Source organism: Carcharhinus amblyrhynchos, unplaced genomic scaffold (assembly GCF_965287045.1).
Source record: "Carcharhinus amblyrhynchos unplaced genomic scaffold, sCarAmb.v2.hapA scaffold_42, whole genome shotgun sequence".
Lineage (NCBI taxonomy): Eukaryota > Metazoa > Chordata > Chondrichthyes > Carcharhiniformes > Carcharhinidae > Carcharhinus > Carcharhinus amblyrhynchos.
This window is the reverse complement of record NW_027649783.1, coordinates 1,452,592-1,468,246: the sequence shown is the minus strand read 5'-3', so window position 1 is coordinate 1,468,246 and position 15,655 is coordinate 1,452,592. Positions and strand designations below refer to the sequence as shown.

At 44.7% G+C, this 15,655-nt stretch overlaps 2 non-coding genes across 2 annotated transcripts; one reads left to right on the top strand and one right to left on the bottom strand.

The window, feature by feature from the left end:
* Positions 1-3,683: 3,683 nt before the first annotated feature.
* Positions 3,684-3,772, top strand: trnar-ucg (transfer RNA arginine (anticodon UCG)). The gene is given in 2 exon segments: positions 3,684-3,720; positions 3,737-3,772. It is a non-coding gene; the product is annotated as a tRNA-Arg (tRNA).
* Positions 3,773-10,111: 6,339 nt separating this feature from the next.
* Positions 10,112-10,183, bottom strand: trnad-guc (transfer RNA aspartic acid (anticodon GUC)). The gene has a single exon. It is a non-coding gene; the product is annotated as a tRNA-Asp (tRNA).
* Positions 10,184-15,655: the final 5,472 nt, after the last annotated feature.

The window sequence follows — 15,655 nt, the reverse complement described above, 5'->3', positions numbered from 1 at the left end:
TGAAGATGGCCAAAACCTGTCCCCCAATCGGCAGCAGGCTTTTATGAGGCAGAATGGAGGCAGAGAAGACAGTAACAGAGGAGAAAGCTCTGTGGGCTAAGAATGGGCCTGTTCACTCACATGAAGACCCATAGTCATAGAACTATGTTCTATAGCAGAAACTCATGGCCCTGAATGGATGTCATCCTCGAATCGAGGGACCGACAACGATAACAAAATACAAAGAACAAAGAACAACACAGCACAGGAAACAGGCCCTTCAGCCCTGCAAGCCCGCACCGCCCATTTTTACACTCAGTGAGTGCCTCATTCCAATCCTTCTTCTACCCACGACCTTTGTCTACATCTCGTGGACTCCACCATAAAGGGGTGCAAATTTTGGGAATGAAATGTGCGCTAGATTAAGGGAGATCCAATTTAGGGACGATTTATTAACACCAATCAGCCGAAAAGCACGTTTTTGGGGTGTGGGAGGAACCCGGAGCACCCGGAGAAAACCCACGCAAGCACGGGGATAATGTGCAAACTCTCACAGACATTGACCCAAGCCGCCCTGATAACTGTCCCTGGCCGACAAACTGGTATGTCGTGGACGGCGCGGTTGCACAGTGGTTAGCACTGCTGCTTCACATCTCCAGGCACATTGGATCGGTTCCCAGCTGAGGCCAATGTCTGGGTGGAGTTTTCACATTCTCCTCGTATCTGCGTGGGTTTCCTCCCATGGTCCAAAGATGTGCGGGTTAGGCGTGCACTCAGTCACTAAACAACATCCTGCCTTCATGTCGAGTGGATCAGAGAGCGTAGAGGGATAGACAGAGACAGAGTGAGTCAGGACAGTGAGATACAGACGGCCAGATAATGTCTCAGTGATAAAAATCCTTATAAATTCCGGCTTTATCCAGAACTTTTCTCCTGGAGAAACAGAAGCTGCAGCCTTAGCTCTCACTGATATTGTAGCAGAGACACAGCTGTCCTGCTTTGAACTATTGCTCAAAGATGTTCACTGTTGTTGCCTGTAAATTGTTGCATGTTGTGTTAAGATGTCCCCTCTTCTTGTGTAAGGCTCTGGTTGCAGAAAAAGCCATTTACTCCAGATCGAGGTTTTTCGGGGAAAAGGGAAGCCAAATAACAGTTTGTGTTCTCCAGGTAAAAGTCACAACTGCTTCATAGTTACCGTGAAGTTGTTTCATCATCACTATGAGCAGGAATAGCAGAAGGTGGTTTCGATCCATCGACCTCTGGGTTATGGGCCCAGCACGCTTCCGCTGCGCCACTCTGCTACGGCAAGAATGTCACTCTGCTGCCCATCAATGTAGTCAGACAGATGGTCACTCCTCTATCGTTTAATAGCAACACCAGTGTGAGGAGGCATCACTGCATCACACCGAGAATACAATAGACAGAGAAAAACACACAATAGCAGCATGAGAGACTGCTTGGACACATGGAACGACAGACAAAGTGTTGCGAAACCGGCAAGATACGGAATTAGAGAGTCGATCACTATTTTAAAAGGAATTTTCTGTTGCAAATGCATGTTTGAAAATATATTTCCTGCTGTGTAACTGTGCTCTCCGTTGTTCAGAAATGTTTTCTGTTGTTGTCTAAAACGCCTTCCCGGCTGTGTAAATATGATCCATCTTGTGTCAATATTTTTAAAATACTCTCTTAATATATGTCCTGTTCTGTAAACGTGTTCCCTGTTACATAAGAACATAAGAAATAGGAGCAGGAGTAGGCCATCTCGCCCTTCGAGCCTGCCCCGCCATTCAATAAGATCATGGCTGATTTGAAGTGGACCAGTTCCACTTTCCCGCTTTCTCCCCATATCCCTTAATTCCCTTGTCTATCAAAAACCTATCTACCCGTGACTTAAATATATTTAGCGAGGTAGCCTCGGCCACTTCAATGGGCAGTGAATTCCGTAGATTCACTACCCTTTGAGTGAAGAAGTTCCTCCTCAGATCTGATCTAAACTGCCCCCCACCCCTTATCTTGAGGCTGTGACCTCTAGTCTTGCTATCCTTTCTGAGCGGGAAGAATCTCTCTATCTCTATCCTATCTGTCACCTTCATTCTCTTATATGTCTCTATAAGATCCCCCCGTCATCCTTCTAAACTCCAACGAGTACAGACCCAGTCTATCCAGTCTCTCTTCATAGGCTAACCTCCTCATCTCAGGTCTCAGCCTAGTGAACCTCCTCTGCACCGCTCTGTTGTGTCAAAATATTCTCCGTGAAGATGTTTTCCGTTTTACTAATGTTAATTATCTGATCTCATGATGTTCCATGTTGGGTTAAAATGTTGTCTGTTGTGTTAAGACCTTCTCTGTTCTTGTATAAAACTCTGGTTAAACTGGAAGTGGATCACGATCGCCCAATTTCGACTGCCTTTTACCCTCTGTTCGGGAATGTGATTGGGTGATTCATATTGTATCCAACACATGCATGTGAGTGAGATTTGTTCTGTGTCTCTCCGTCTCCGGTTGGAGTTGCGAGTTTTTATTTGTTTTATTCATTTCGAGAGGTGGGTACCACTGACTAGGCCAACGTTCATTGCCAATCCCTAACCGGCCTTAAGTAGGTGGTGGTTTGCTGCTTTCTTAAACTGCTGCTGTCCCTGAGGTGAGGGAACAACCACGGTGCTGTCAGCCTAACAGTGGAGAAACAGAAGCTGCAGTCTCAACTCTCACTGATTTTGTAGCAGAGACAAATTAATAATCCCACACTCAGGAACAGTGCTGCATTTTGACAGAAGAGATGGGGAAAGGCAATAGAAACTGAATGGTCCAGTTCTGAGCAGTGTGCAGGCTCAGGGGGACCTGAGGGTCAGAGAGATCTTTGAAGGAGAGAGAAGATTTTAAGAGAGTCGTCAGGAAGGCGGATTGGATGTTTGGCTTCATAACTGGAGATACTAAGTATAAAAACTGGGAAGTTCTGCTCAATCTTTATGAAGCCCTGATTAACTGTAGCTGTTTTAGGATTGCCCCCAGATCCGGTAACCAGGCTTTACAAAGTGTGTGAGAGTCCTTATGAAGGGGAAAAGGGGATTTACTGTTTTGGATCCAGCGGTGAGGGATTTTAGCTCCAAGGTATGGCTGGATAACTCGGAGTTTCTCTCTTTGCAGCAAAAGGGATTGAGTGGCGCTGGAAGAGAGGTGTAAAAGAGTAGAACACATTGAACTAAGGTTCACAGGGGGAAGTTGCTGCATTAGCTGCTAGCAGAAGGATTTGGGGACAGGCATTGAAGATTGAAGACAGGAAGTGCAGGAGGCAAAGCATCCCGACAGTGCGGAAGGAGGCCATTCGGCCCGGGTATTCTGCACCGACTCTCCGACAGTGAATCCCTCCCTGTCACTCTACGTAATTACTCTGCTAATCGCCCTAACAATAAGGGTCAATTTAGTCTGGCCAATCCACCTAATTTGCACATCGTTGGAGATGGGAGGAAACAGGAGCACCCTGAAGGAAACCCCGAAGGACACGGGGAGAGCGTGCAAGCTGTACACAGACAGGCAGCCATGAATGTTAGAAGTGGATTTCTGGTGTTGACAAACTCTGGGGATTCTACTTCAATTTTTTGGCATCTGGGAATCAGAGAAGTAACTAAAAACAAAACTGAAAATAAATAAATCACGGCAGTTATTCACATGGCGCTAACATTTGGGGCGGCATTGTATTGGTTGACCGCGTGGCCTAATGGATAAGGCGTCTGACTTCGGTAGTGGTGGTGATGATATCAGAAGATTGCAGGTTCGAGTCCTGTCGCGGTCGTTTTGTGCAGAAATCTGGTAAAACTTCCGGCAAACTGAGATTTCCTTCTTCAGCTGAAAGCTCTGTATTTTCTTGCAAACATTGCAGGGCGCTTTCTCAGAATGTATTTCCTTGTTGTTTTGTCCATTACATTTTCTCACCTCATTATTTTAGTCTCCTCCGAGGAAAACTATCTTTTTTGTGTGATCTTAATAAATTGTTGATGCTCCCAAATGGAGCAACAGGCTTTGTAGCAAATAGTTTAATAAAATTCTGTGGAGGAAAATCTAATCTCCTCAGGAAGAGGTTTAATAACGAGCTGAGTGAAGTGTTTCTGATTACAGGGATGAAAGGTGATGTCACTGGGCTGGTAATCCAGAGGCCCGCACTAATCTTTGGGGACACGGAGTCAATCCCACCACGGCAGCTGATGAAATTTAAATTCACTATTTCATCAATCTGGAATTGAAAGCTCCTCTCAGTAATGGCGGCCTTGAAACTACCGGCGATTGTTGTTCACTATAATCTGGTTCACCGGTGCACGTTAGATAAATAAGTCTGGCTTCCTTAACTGGTCTGGCCTAAATGTGACTCCAGACCCAGAGTAAGAGGGTGACTCGTACCTGACCTCTGAAATGGTCAAACAAGCCCCTCTCAGTTGAAGGGCAATTAGGGAAGGGCAACAAATGCTGGTCCTGCAGGCGACATCAACAGGACAGAGAAAGAAGAATCATTGAGTAGAAAGAGAATGGCCTGGTAACGGACTGAGAAACTGGATCCTTCTTCTCCTGTAATAACAAGGCTGAGGGATGGGCTGATCCTGGGCTTTAAATTAGTGAAAGATTTTCAAAAAAAAAACATTTCCATGAAATGGGACCAGAGATGGGCAGATAAGAATATATCTCACTCATACATGCCATTGATGGTTGGTGGCTTTAGCGCAATGATGGACATGTGACCAGTGTATCAGCGCATCCTCAGAGTGGGAGGGAAATTCCATCAGTAACGCTTCCCCGACATCCTCCAGATTGAAGCGAGGCAGCATTCATGCTGATGACTGAGAGGAGCTTGAAAATGGACAAAACCTGTCCCCCAATCTGCAGCATACTTTTTTACCAGGCAAAATGGAGGCAGAGAATACAGTAACAGGGAAGAAAGCTCTGTGGGCCGAGAATGGGCCTGTTCACTCACATGAAGCTTCATAGCAGAAACCCACGGCCCTGAATGGATGTCACCCTCGAATCGAAGGGCAGACAACGATAACAACTGCTTGTTACAAAATAAATATCATTAAAAAATTAGTATTGTTCAATTTTCCCATCCCCCATATAATTTGAACACTTCTTGTTTGTTTGCCCCTCTCTGGTCTGTGATCTTCGCTCTATCTGAGTGTGCTGACATCTACCGGCCGCAACCCAGAACTTCAACAGAGGGAAGACATTCACATCAGGAATGCAGGAATCGGTCAATATGAAGAATTAATGCTGGGCTGTGATAAAATAGACCTCGTAATTTAATCATAAATTCCACTAGACAAATTACTCTTAAATTATCATTGAGTTGGCAGCATTTGCAATTTGCTATTGGCTAAAGCGTTGACAGTTGGCAGTCGTCTTGTTGGTCTCGGGGTATGATTGTTGTTTGGGGTAGAATTATCGTGCTCGATGTCCCGGGTTCATAATCCCGGACAAGCCCAGCCACCGTTTATTAAATCGGGAGCAGGTTTGAGCTCTCGAGAATTCCCTGTAGTGAATATATCGCTGCAGAATACAAGAAGAAACGATCGCTAGATTTAAATTTCAGTTGACCATCCAAGAATACGAGACGGGAAATTTGCGAAGAAACGGGAAAGAATTTTGGGCGGCAGGGAGGCACAATGGTTAGCACTCCTACCCCACAGCGCCAGAGTCCCAGGTTCAGTTCCTGCCTCGGTTCACTCAGTGCAGTTTGCACATTCTCCCCATGTCTGCGTCGGTATCCTCCCGTAACCCAAAGATGTGCGGGCTCGGTTGATTGGTCATGTTACGTTGACCCTCGTGTCAGGGGGATCATCAAGGTAAATGCGGGTTACAGCACCATGGCCTGGGTGGGAATGTGGTCGGTACAGGCTTGATGGGCCAAATGGCTTTCTGCTGCACGGTACGGATTCTGTGATCGGAGACGATTAGCACAGCTGTATTTAATGGAAAGCTGGGGAAGTGTTGGAGGGTGAATGGATTTCGGAGACAAAAAGATAATGTTACATGAAGTAGTTTGGGTGGAGGATCGTGTCGAGCAGTTTATTAATTAGCAAAAAAAGACCCGATTTCATTTAGGTAAATTATTTATTGAATTGTCCCAGATCTACAAAGTGGCTCAGAGACTGGGAGACAAACAATCAATCCGCAATCACAGTGTGAACAAAAGACAGAGTGATCCAGAATGAATCATTCACTCATATACACCCATAGAGACTGACAGATAGACAATGAATTCCACACTCAATTCCTGCATCACACACCAAGTGATACAGAATGGTTTTCACATCCATACACACAGAATAGTTCCAGCACAGGAAAAGATCAGAGGACACTTTGTGTCTGGGAGTTGTCATCTCTATAGAAGCTCAGCTATCGCAGCCCACAGCTGAAAACACGGCAGCAAAATTTGCAGAAGACACAATATATGTCGCAAAGTAAATTGTGGAGAGGACGTAAGGAGCTTGGAGATAGTTATAGAAAGGTTTTGTGCATGGGTAGAAACCTGGCAACTGGAATATAATGTGAACTTATTCATTTTGGCAGGAAGAGAACAAAACCAGATTATTACTCAATTCTAGAAGGGCTGCAAACTTCCCCAGATGCAAAGGGATCTCGTTGTGTTCGAGTCACAAATATTTAGTATGCAGGTACAGCAAGTAATAAAAAAGGTTAATGGAATGTCTGCTTTGTTACAGACATTTGACCATGTAAGAAAATAATGTTATGCTTCAGTTGTTTGGGTCATTAGTGAAGTATCTCGAATATTGTCTGAAGTTTCGGTATCCATATTTAATGAAGGATGTAAATGCGCTGTAATCGGTCCAGAAGAGATTGTCAGTTTGATAACTTGAACAGTTGGTCAGTGCAGAGGAGATTTACCAGATTGAGAAGAGGAAAGGTTCCACAGACTGGCTGGGAATCTCTGCACCGGAGATACTCCGAGTGGGAGGTACCTTGTTCAAAGCACATCAGATCTTGAATGGTCTTCACAAGTTGCGCGTGGAAATGATGTCTCTTCTTGTGAGTGAATGTAGAACAACGGACACTTAAAGAAAACTGAGCTTCCTCTTTTCGGATGGTGAATTCTGTTCTCTCGGAGCGTTGCGTGACTTTGGAACTCTGCCTCAGAAGGCGGTGGAGGCGGGGATATTGAACACTTTTATTCCGGAGGTGGATAGATTCCTATTTGGCAACAGAATCAAAGGTTATCGGGAACAGATGGAAATGTGGAAATCGAAGCACAAGCAGATCAGCCAATGGCGGGGCAGACTTGTGGGGCCGAATGGCCTTCTTCTGCCCTTATTTCCTCTGTTCGTGTGTCCTTCTCCTGATTGTGAATTTCCCCTCAACAGGACTGCTGAAACTCACCAATACTCACGGTTCACTTGGAGCACCGGAATTAAACTAAAACATGGAAAACATGGCCCCCTGAACTTTTCAAAGTATCCCAAAGTTAGGCAATTTTTTTTTGACAACTCAGAGATTTATTGAACAATGTTCCATTTCACTGTCTGTTTTGATGAAGCCATGATGTGGAGATGCCGGCGTTGGATTGGGGTGAACACAGTAAGAAGTCTCACAACACCAGGTTAAAGTGCAATCAGTTTATTTGATCGTAAACCCACAAGCTTTCGGTGTTTGCCCATTCATAAGAACATCAGAACATACGAAATAGGAGCAGGAGTAGGCCATCGAGCCCCTCGAGCCTGCCCCGCCATTCAATAAGATCGTGTCTCAGTTCCACATTCCCGCCCTCTCCACATAACCCTTAATCCCCTTGCCTATCAAAAACCTATCAACCCGCGTCTTAAATATATTTAGCGAGGCAGCCTCCACCACTTCAATGGGCAGAAAATTCCAGAGATTCACCACCCTTTGAGTGAAGAAGTTCCTCTTCAACTCCGTTCTAAACCGCCCCACTTTATCTTGAGGCTGTGGCCTTCAGTCTTACTGTCGTTTCTGAGCGGGAAGAGCCTCTCCACCTCTATCCTATCCATCCCATTCATCATCTTATATGTCTCAATGAGATCTCCCCTCATTCTTCTAAACTCTAACGGGTACAAGCCTAGTTTACTCAGCCTCTCCTCATAGTTCAACCCCCTCAACTCCGGCATCAGCCTAGTAAACCTCCTCTGCACTCCCTCCAAGGCCAAAATATCCTTGCGTCATCACCCGACGAAGGGGCAAACCCCGGAAGCATGTGAGTTTACGATCAAATAAATTGATTGGACTCTTACCTGGTGTTGTGAGACTTCTTACCCAGTCAAAGAAGGCAGAGGATCACAGTGGAAGGATTTGTTTCTGAATAGAGGGCTGTGGCAAGTGGTGTTCCTCAGGGATCAGTGCTGGGACCTTTGCTGTTTGTAATATATAAATTATTTGGCGGAAAATGTAACTGATTTGATTAGTAAGTTTGCGGACAACACAAACAATGGTGGATTTTTGGGTAGTGATGAGGGCCATCAGAGGATACAGCAGAATATAGATCAGTTGGAGACTTGGGCAGAGAGATGGCCGATGGAATTTAATCCGGACAAATGTGGGTTAATTCATTTTGGAAGGTCTAATACAGATAGGAAATATATAGTAAATGGCAGAACCCATAAGAGTATTGATAGCCAAAGGGATCTGAGTGGACAGGTCCACAGGTCTTTGAAATTGGCAATGCTGGTGGAGAAGGTAGTCAAGGAGGCACGTAGCATTCTTGCATTCGTCGGCTGAGACATTGAGTTTAAAAATTGGCAAGTCATGTTGCTGCTTTATAGAACCTTACTGAGGCTGCACTTGGAATTTAGTGTTCAGTTCCGACCGCCAAACCACCAGAAGAATGTGGAGGCTTTGGAGAGGGTGCAGAAAAGATTTACTAGGATGTTGCCTGCTAAGGATGGCATTAGCTATGAGGAGAGTTTCGAGAAACTTGGTTTGTCCTCACGAGAACGAAGGAGGTTGAGGGGCGACTTGCTAGAAGTCCACAAGATTACGAGAGGCGTGGACAGAGTGGATAGTCAGAAGCTTTTTTTTCCCCCTGGGTGAAAGAATCAGCCTCTCGGAGGCAAAGGTTTAAGTTGCGAGAGACAAGGTTTAAAGGAGATGTATGAGGCAAAGGGTGGTGGGTGCGTGGAACTCTTTGCCGCGGATGTAGTGGAAATGGATACGGTAGTGACTTCTTAGAGGTGTATTGACAAATTCATGAATAAGATGGAAATAGAGGGATCTGGTCCCCGGAATGGAAGGAGGGTTTAGATAAGTCGGATAGCATGATCGATGCAGGCTTGGAAAGCCGAAGGGCCTGCTTCTGTGCTGTAATTTTCTTTGTTCTTTGTTCACCCAGAGAAAATCTACGCAAACACGGGGAAACATGGAGACTCCACACAGACAGTGACCCAAGCCGGGAATCAAACCCGGGTCCCTGGTGCTGTGAGGCAGCAGCAGCTTCCTATCCACCCTGTCCATTTCTTATACACCTCAATCAGGTCTCCTCCCAGCCTTCACTGCTCTAAATAAAATAATCTGATCCAATCCAATCTCTCTTCATAGCTCAAATTCTCCAATCCAGTCTACGATCTGGTCCCTGGTAAATGGCCACTGCACCCTCCCCAGTGCAATCAAATCCTTACTGTAGTGATTTGACCAGAACTGCACACTGTCCTCCAGCGGTGGCCTCACCAAAATGTTGTCCAGCTCGAACTGAACCTTCCTGCTCTTACAATCATGCATTAATATTCCATTCCTCACGCTGCATGAATCTTCACAACTCACAAACTCAAAGGGATTTCCAATATTGGAAAACATTGGAGGTTTCCTTTGGATTTTCAGGGATTTGGGAATCAGTGGATCATCCAAAAATAGAACTGAAAAATATGAAATCACAGCATTTATTGACATTGTGCTAATGTCAGGGTAATATTCGACGTGTTGACTACGTGGCGTCGCCGCGTCAAAGGTGAGCCAAAATGCTGATGAATTGAACGAACGTTGATCTCGGGTCACGAAAAGTGTCGGTACAAATGTAAAGATTTCCATTTTCGAAAGTTTCAATTCTTGACAGTCTTTTATTTTTGCCGTTTTCAAAATTAGAGAACAACACACGTACAATTTTACATAATAAAATTGCGATGAACTCCCCGTCGGGGAATTGAACCCCGGTCTCCCGCGTGACAGGCGGGGATACTAACCACTATACTAACGAGGAACTGACCCTACAATTGACGAAACGCATTGTACACTTGCCATTTACACTTCCGGAACGACAACTCACTTCTGACGAGATCAGTTATTTTCCCCAATACGGAGAACCATTTAATGCAGCAAACAGCGGCTTCAACGCATTAATTAAGACTTTTGGATTAGCAGGAAAGAGAATGAGATGGATGCATGAAGAAAAAACACAAATCAGGTGGAGACAGAAAGGTGCGTTTGCCGTTCATATCAAACCGCATGTTCTTTTTAATTTTGGAGGAAAGACGGGGTGTCTTGAAGTCTGAACATGCTGGACAATCTCAGCTGGTCTCTCTCCACAGATGATGTCAGACCTGCTGAGTTTTTCCAGCATGTTGATTTGTTGTTTCAGATTCCAGCATCGGCAGTATTTTGCTTTTATCTTGTCTCGAAATGTGTTTTTTTCCCAAACGGCTGGAAGTTTCAAAGTGCTTTACAGCTGATATGCATTTCTTTCATTATATTGTCTTTTTATTGCCCGAGGTACAGGCGCAGATTGAGCAAATACATAAAGTACTGTATCTCTCATCGTTTTGAAATTCGTCATTTCAGGAACAATAAACTTTATCCAGATCCAAAATCCGAGGACGGATGAATAATTGTTCCTTGAATCTGACGTGATTTGAACACACATTCTTCTGATCTAGAGTCAGACGCGCTACCGTTGCACCACAAACTCACAGACCTTACGGGCCTTTTACATCTGTGTTGTATTTGGTGAATTCAAAAACCAAACAGGGAATTGTCTCCCTCTTTATTTTCTCGGGATTTAAATAGATTGGAAGGGTAACAACGAAGCAAAATTAACGAGAAAGTAGAAACACAACATTATCCTACAGGAGAAATGTGTTCTTTGTTCAAGAGGTGATTAGAAAGGGCATTTTTGTATGACGAGGTGGCCCAGTGGTGAAGGCGATGGATTGCTACTTCATTGCGTTCTACACATTTGGGTTTGCATCCCATCCTCGTCGGAAATACGTCTTCACTGCCCCTTTATTGGGGGTAAACTCAGTGTGTGGGGATGCGGCCTGGGTCGGATTGCTGTTGGTGTAGTCTCGATGGGCCGAATGCCCTTCTTCTGCACTGTGGGGATTGTTTGACTTTCGGGGCGGCAGTTTCACTTCTCTGAAAGCATTGATCCACCAGTTCCTTATCTAAAAAGCCGACTCCAATGAGTTCCTGACCACAATCTTTGAATATCTCACCAGATAACGATGAAAAGTCCAACATGTCATTCTTTGCGCCGCAGCTGCAGCATTTATTCCCCATTCCCATAGAACATTACAGCACAGAAACAGGCCTTTTGGCCTTCCCTGGCTGTGCCGAACCATTTTTCTACCTAGTCCCACTTACCTGCACCTGAACCATATCCTTCTGCACCCCTCTCATCCATGTACCTGTCCAAGTTTTTCTTCAATGTTAAAAATGAACCCGCATTTACCACTTCATCCGGCAGCTCATTCCACATTCCCACCACTCTCTGTGTGAAGAAGCCCTCCCCCCCGCCAATATTCCCTTTAACCTTTCCCCTTCACCCTTAACCCATGTCCTCTACTTTTTTTTCCTCCCCTCGCCTCCGTTGAAAAAGTCTATTTGCATTCACTCTATCTATACCCATTATAATTTTGTACGCCTCTATCAAATCTCCCCCCATTCTTCTAAGATCCAGGGAATAAAGTCCTAACCTATTCAACCTTTCTCTGTAACTCAGTTTCTCAAATCCCGGCAACATTCTTGTAAACCTTCTCTGCACTCTTTCAACCTTATTAATATCCTTCTTGTAATTAGGTGACCAAAACTGCATGCAGTACTCTAAATTCGGCCTCACCAATGTCTTATACAGCCTCACCATAACATTCCAACTCTTATACTCAATACTTTGATTTATAAAGGCCAATTTTCAAAAGCACTCTTTACGACCCTATCTACCTGTGACGCCACTTTTAGGGAATTCTGTATCTGTATTCCCAGATCCTTCTGTTCTACTGCACTCTTCAGTGTCCTACCGTTAACTTTGTATGTTCTAGCTTGGTTTGTCCTTCCAAAGTGCAACACCTCACACTTGCCTGCATTAAACTCCATCTGCCATCTTTCTGCCAATTTTTCTAGCTGAAGCAAATCCCTCTGTAAGCTTTGAAAACCTTCCTCACTGTCCACTACTCCTCCCATCTTTATATCGTCAGCAAATTTACTGAACCAATTTACCACATTATCATCCAGATCATTGATGAGCTTTTGGGGTTTGCCCCTTCGCCAGGTGAATGGAGACAGAGCATATAACAGCATAGACAGTTTACAGATTACTGATTAGAATGCGAATCTTTACACCTAACCTGCAATTCAAGTCTTAAAGGTGACGAAAATGTGAGTGGAAAGAGCATTATGCATAGGTTAAAGAGATGTGTATTGTCTCCAGACAGTACAGTAATTGAGGGTTTGCAAACCCAGACAAGTCACGGGGGGTTACAGATAGGGCGACATGAACCCAAGATCCCGGTTGAGACCCTTCCACATGTGTGCGGAACTTGGCTATCAGTCTCTGCTCAGCGACTCTGCGCTGTCGTGTGTCGTGAAGGCCGCCTTGGAGAACGCTTACCCGAAGGTCAGAGGTCGAATGCCCGTGCTATAAGGCAGCAGCAGCTTCCGGTCCACCCTGTCCATTCCTTATATGCCTCAATCAGGTCTCCTCTCAGCCTTCACTGCTCGAAATAAAACAGTCTGATCCAATCCAGTCTCTCTTCACAGCTCAAATTCTCCATCCCAGACAACGATCTGGTCACTGGTAAATGGATCATGTTCTGCAGTAATATATTCTCTGCAATGATTTCTCGGGAACTCTAATCTGCTCCTGATTTTAATCATTTTCGGAATCTACTTTGGAAAAAAATAAAAATAATTCCGGGTCTCGTCCGGGATCTCTCGCATTTTAATACCATAACCCTAAGCGAGAATCATACCCCTAGACCAACGAGCCAACCACCAAAGCCTGTCAAGCGGACATATTTTTTCAATATCTCCCACAGATTATTAACCATTTCTTTCGTAACAACATTGTAAAATCAGGAACGTTCCCGAACAATGTTCCATTTCACTGTCTGTTCTGGTGAAGATCAGAAGCAGTGATATCAGTTTTCACCACTCGCCAAGTCGACCTGTGGTTGTAACTCGTCAGTCGCGTCGGTAATCTCATTCTGACAGCCGGGTTTGATTTGATTTGATTTATTTTTGTCACATGAAATAGTATACAGTGAAAGGTATGGTTTCTTGCAGACAAAGCATACCGCACATAGAGAAGGAAGGGAAAAAGTGCTGGATGTAATACCACCTCATCTTTCTACAAATAAGGGGACCAAAACTGGACACAATATTCCAGTTGTGGCTTCATCAACACAATTGAAACAATATTTCTCTACTTTCTTACTCCAGTTCTTTTGCAATATATGCTTACATTCAAATTGCCTTTTAAATTATACATTTTACCCGCATACTGACTTTCTGTGATTCTGGACAGAGACAGCCAGATCCCTCTGTCCAGACAGATTTTGAAACTGCTTTCCAGAAGGATAATAATTTGCCTTTCGCATTTATCCACATTGAACTCCATCTGCCAAAAGCTATCCAATTCTCCGAGTATATCTAGATCCATCTGGAATATTTTTACATCCTCTTCACCGCCTGCTTTCCCACAAATTGTGTATTATTCACAAATGTTGTCCTGTTACACTCTGACCCTGCTTGCAGATCATTTATATAGATTGGAAAGAGTTGAGATCCGAGGACTGGCCCCTGTGGCACCCCGCTTGTTACAGTTCGCCAGCCTAAGAAGGATCCATTTTTCCCCCATTTATCCCGACCCTCTGCTCCCTGTCAGTCAGCCAATCCTCAATCCAATCCAGTTCTCTCCGCTGACTCCCAGGCACCAGAACATTTCATGGGAAAACTCTAACTGCTGTTACCTACAAAAAAAAACTACGGCCCAGTTCCTACATTCCTGACTCAGTAACACCTCCAGAAACAGCCCCAAAAAGAATGAACTGCAATGATTCAGTTTAATGGGGAAAATCAGGTCTGTATAGCAGCGACACGGCATGTGCTTCTGAGGTAACTATAGCGGGACTTACTCCCATATTATGAAAGTTTCGTGTTCAAATCACGTCAAGCGTCTGGAGCCTTTGTGCAGTTGGTTCCTGGATTTTATTTCTGGATAATGTTCCCGAAATGATCAATGTCAAAACTAAGATTGAAATGATATTTTAGGAATACTCCCGGTTTACAAGCTCAGTTTATATTTCTTTACACAGTTTTATATCGGAGCAATGTGTCAGGGATGTGATGTGTCCATTGCTTATAAAATCAAAGCAAACCCCACAGTCCCAGATAAATCTCGATGTCATCAAAGAGGAGAACTGACTGGCGGTGATTTAACCGAGGATTCACACCTCAGGCCAGGAGCAAGGCTGAGAACGCGGCCTTCATAAATAACCGCGATATTGCATAGAAACATAGAAGACAGGAGCGGGAGGAGGCCATTTGGCCCTTCGATCCTTCTCTGCTATTCATCACAATCATGGCTGATCGTCCAATCAGCAGTCTAATCCTGCTTTCTCCCCATATCCTTTGACCCCATTCGTCACAAGTGCTAAATCTAACCGCTTCTTGAATCCATTCAATGTTTTGGCATCAACTACTTCCTGTGCGAATGAACTCCACAGGCTCTTTGGGTGAAGAAATGTCTCCTCATCTCCGTCCTAAGACGGGAATGAAACCCGTGCTGAATAAGATGCCCGACCAACTGAGAGAAACCTGCCGCCCAAGGTGACACAAATCAACAAGAAGGGTGCAAATTTAGTGCCAACAAAACCAGGATAACCCCTGGGGCAGCAGCCAAGTGCCCCACTTGGATGTGAATGCGAATATCATAGCAAAGGGTGGCTTTGATCCATCATCTTCGGGGTTATGGGCCCAGCACGCTTCTGCTGCGCCACTCTGCTCTGCACACACTTGCTTTCTGCCTTTTATCAAGAACACAAGGGTAGGGAAACTCGGCCGTTGTCAGAACTGTCTCTGAGTTTGGAATTCTGTCTGTATTTGTCCAGCTCTGGGGTTGTAGGATGGGACTCAGGTTCAGGACTCTGGCTGCGGTTGAAAAATGGATAGAGACACGTTTTAAATATAATGAGGATGAAGATGGAATTCAAATCGATTTGCGCAGGGCGGGTGTTCGTTGAGTGAGTGGATCAGAATGGCCGGGAAGTTTAAGACGCTGTTTTCAGGCATCACATTTCTCTGAAATCCCAATCCTGACGGTGATTTTTCCGTATCGAGGCACCATCCAAACCCGCGAAATCTTTCAGCTGGAAGCACAAGGGCAGCAGATGCAGAGAAACAAGGACCACCTGCAAGTTCCACTCCGAGAGACACACACCATCCTGACTTGGAAATATAT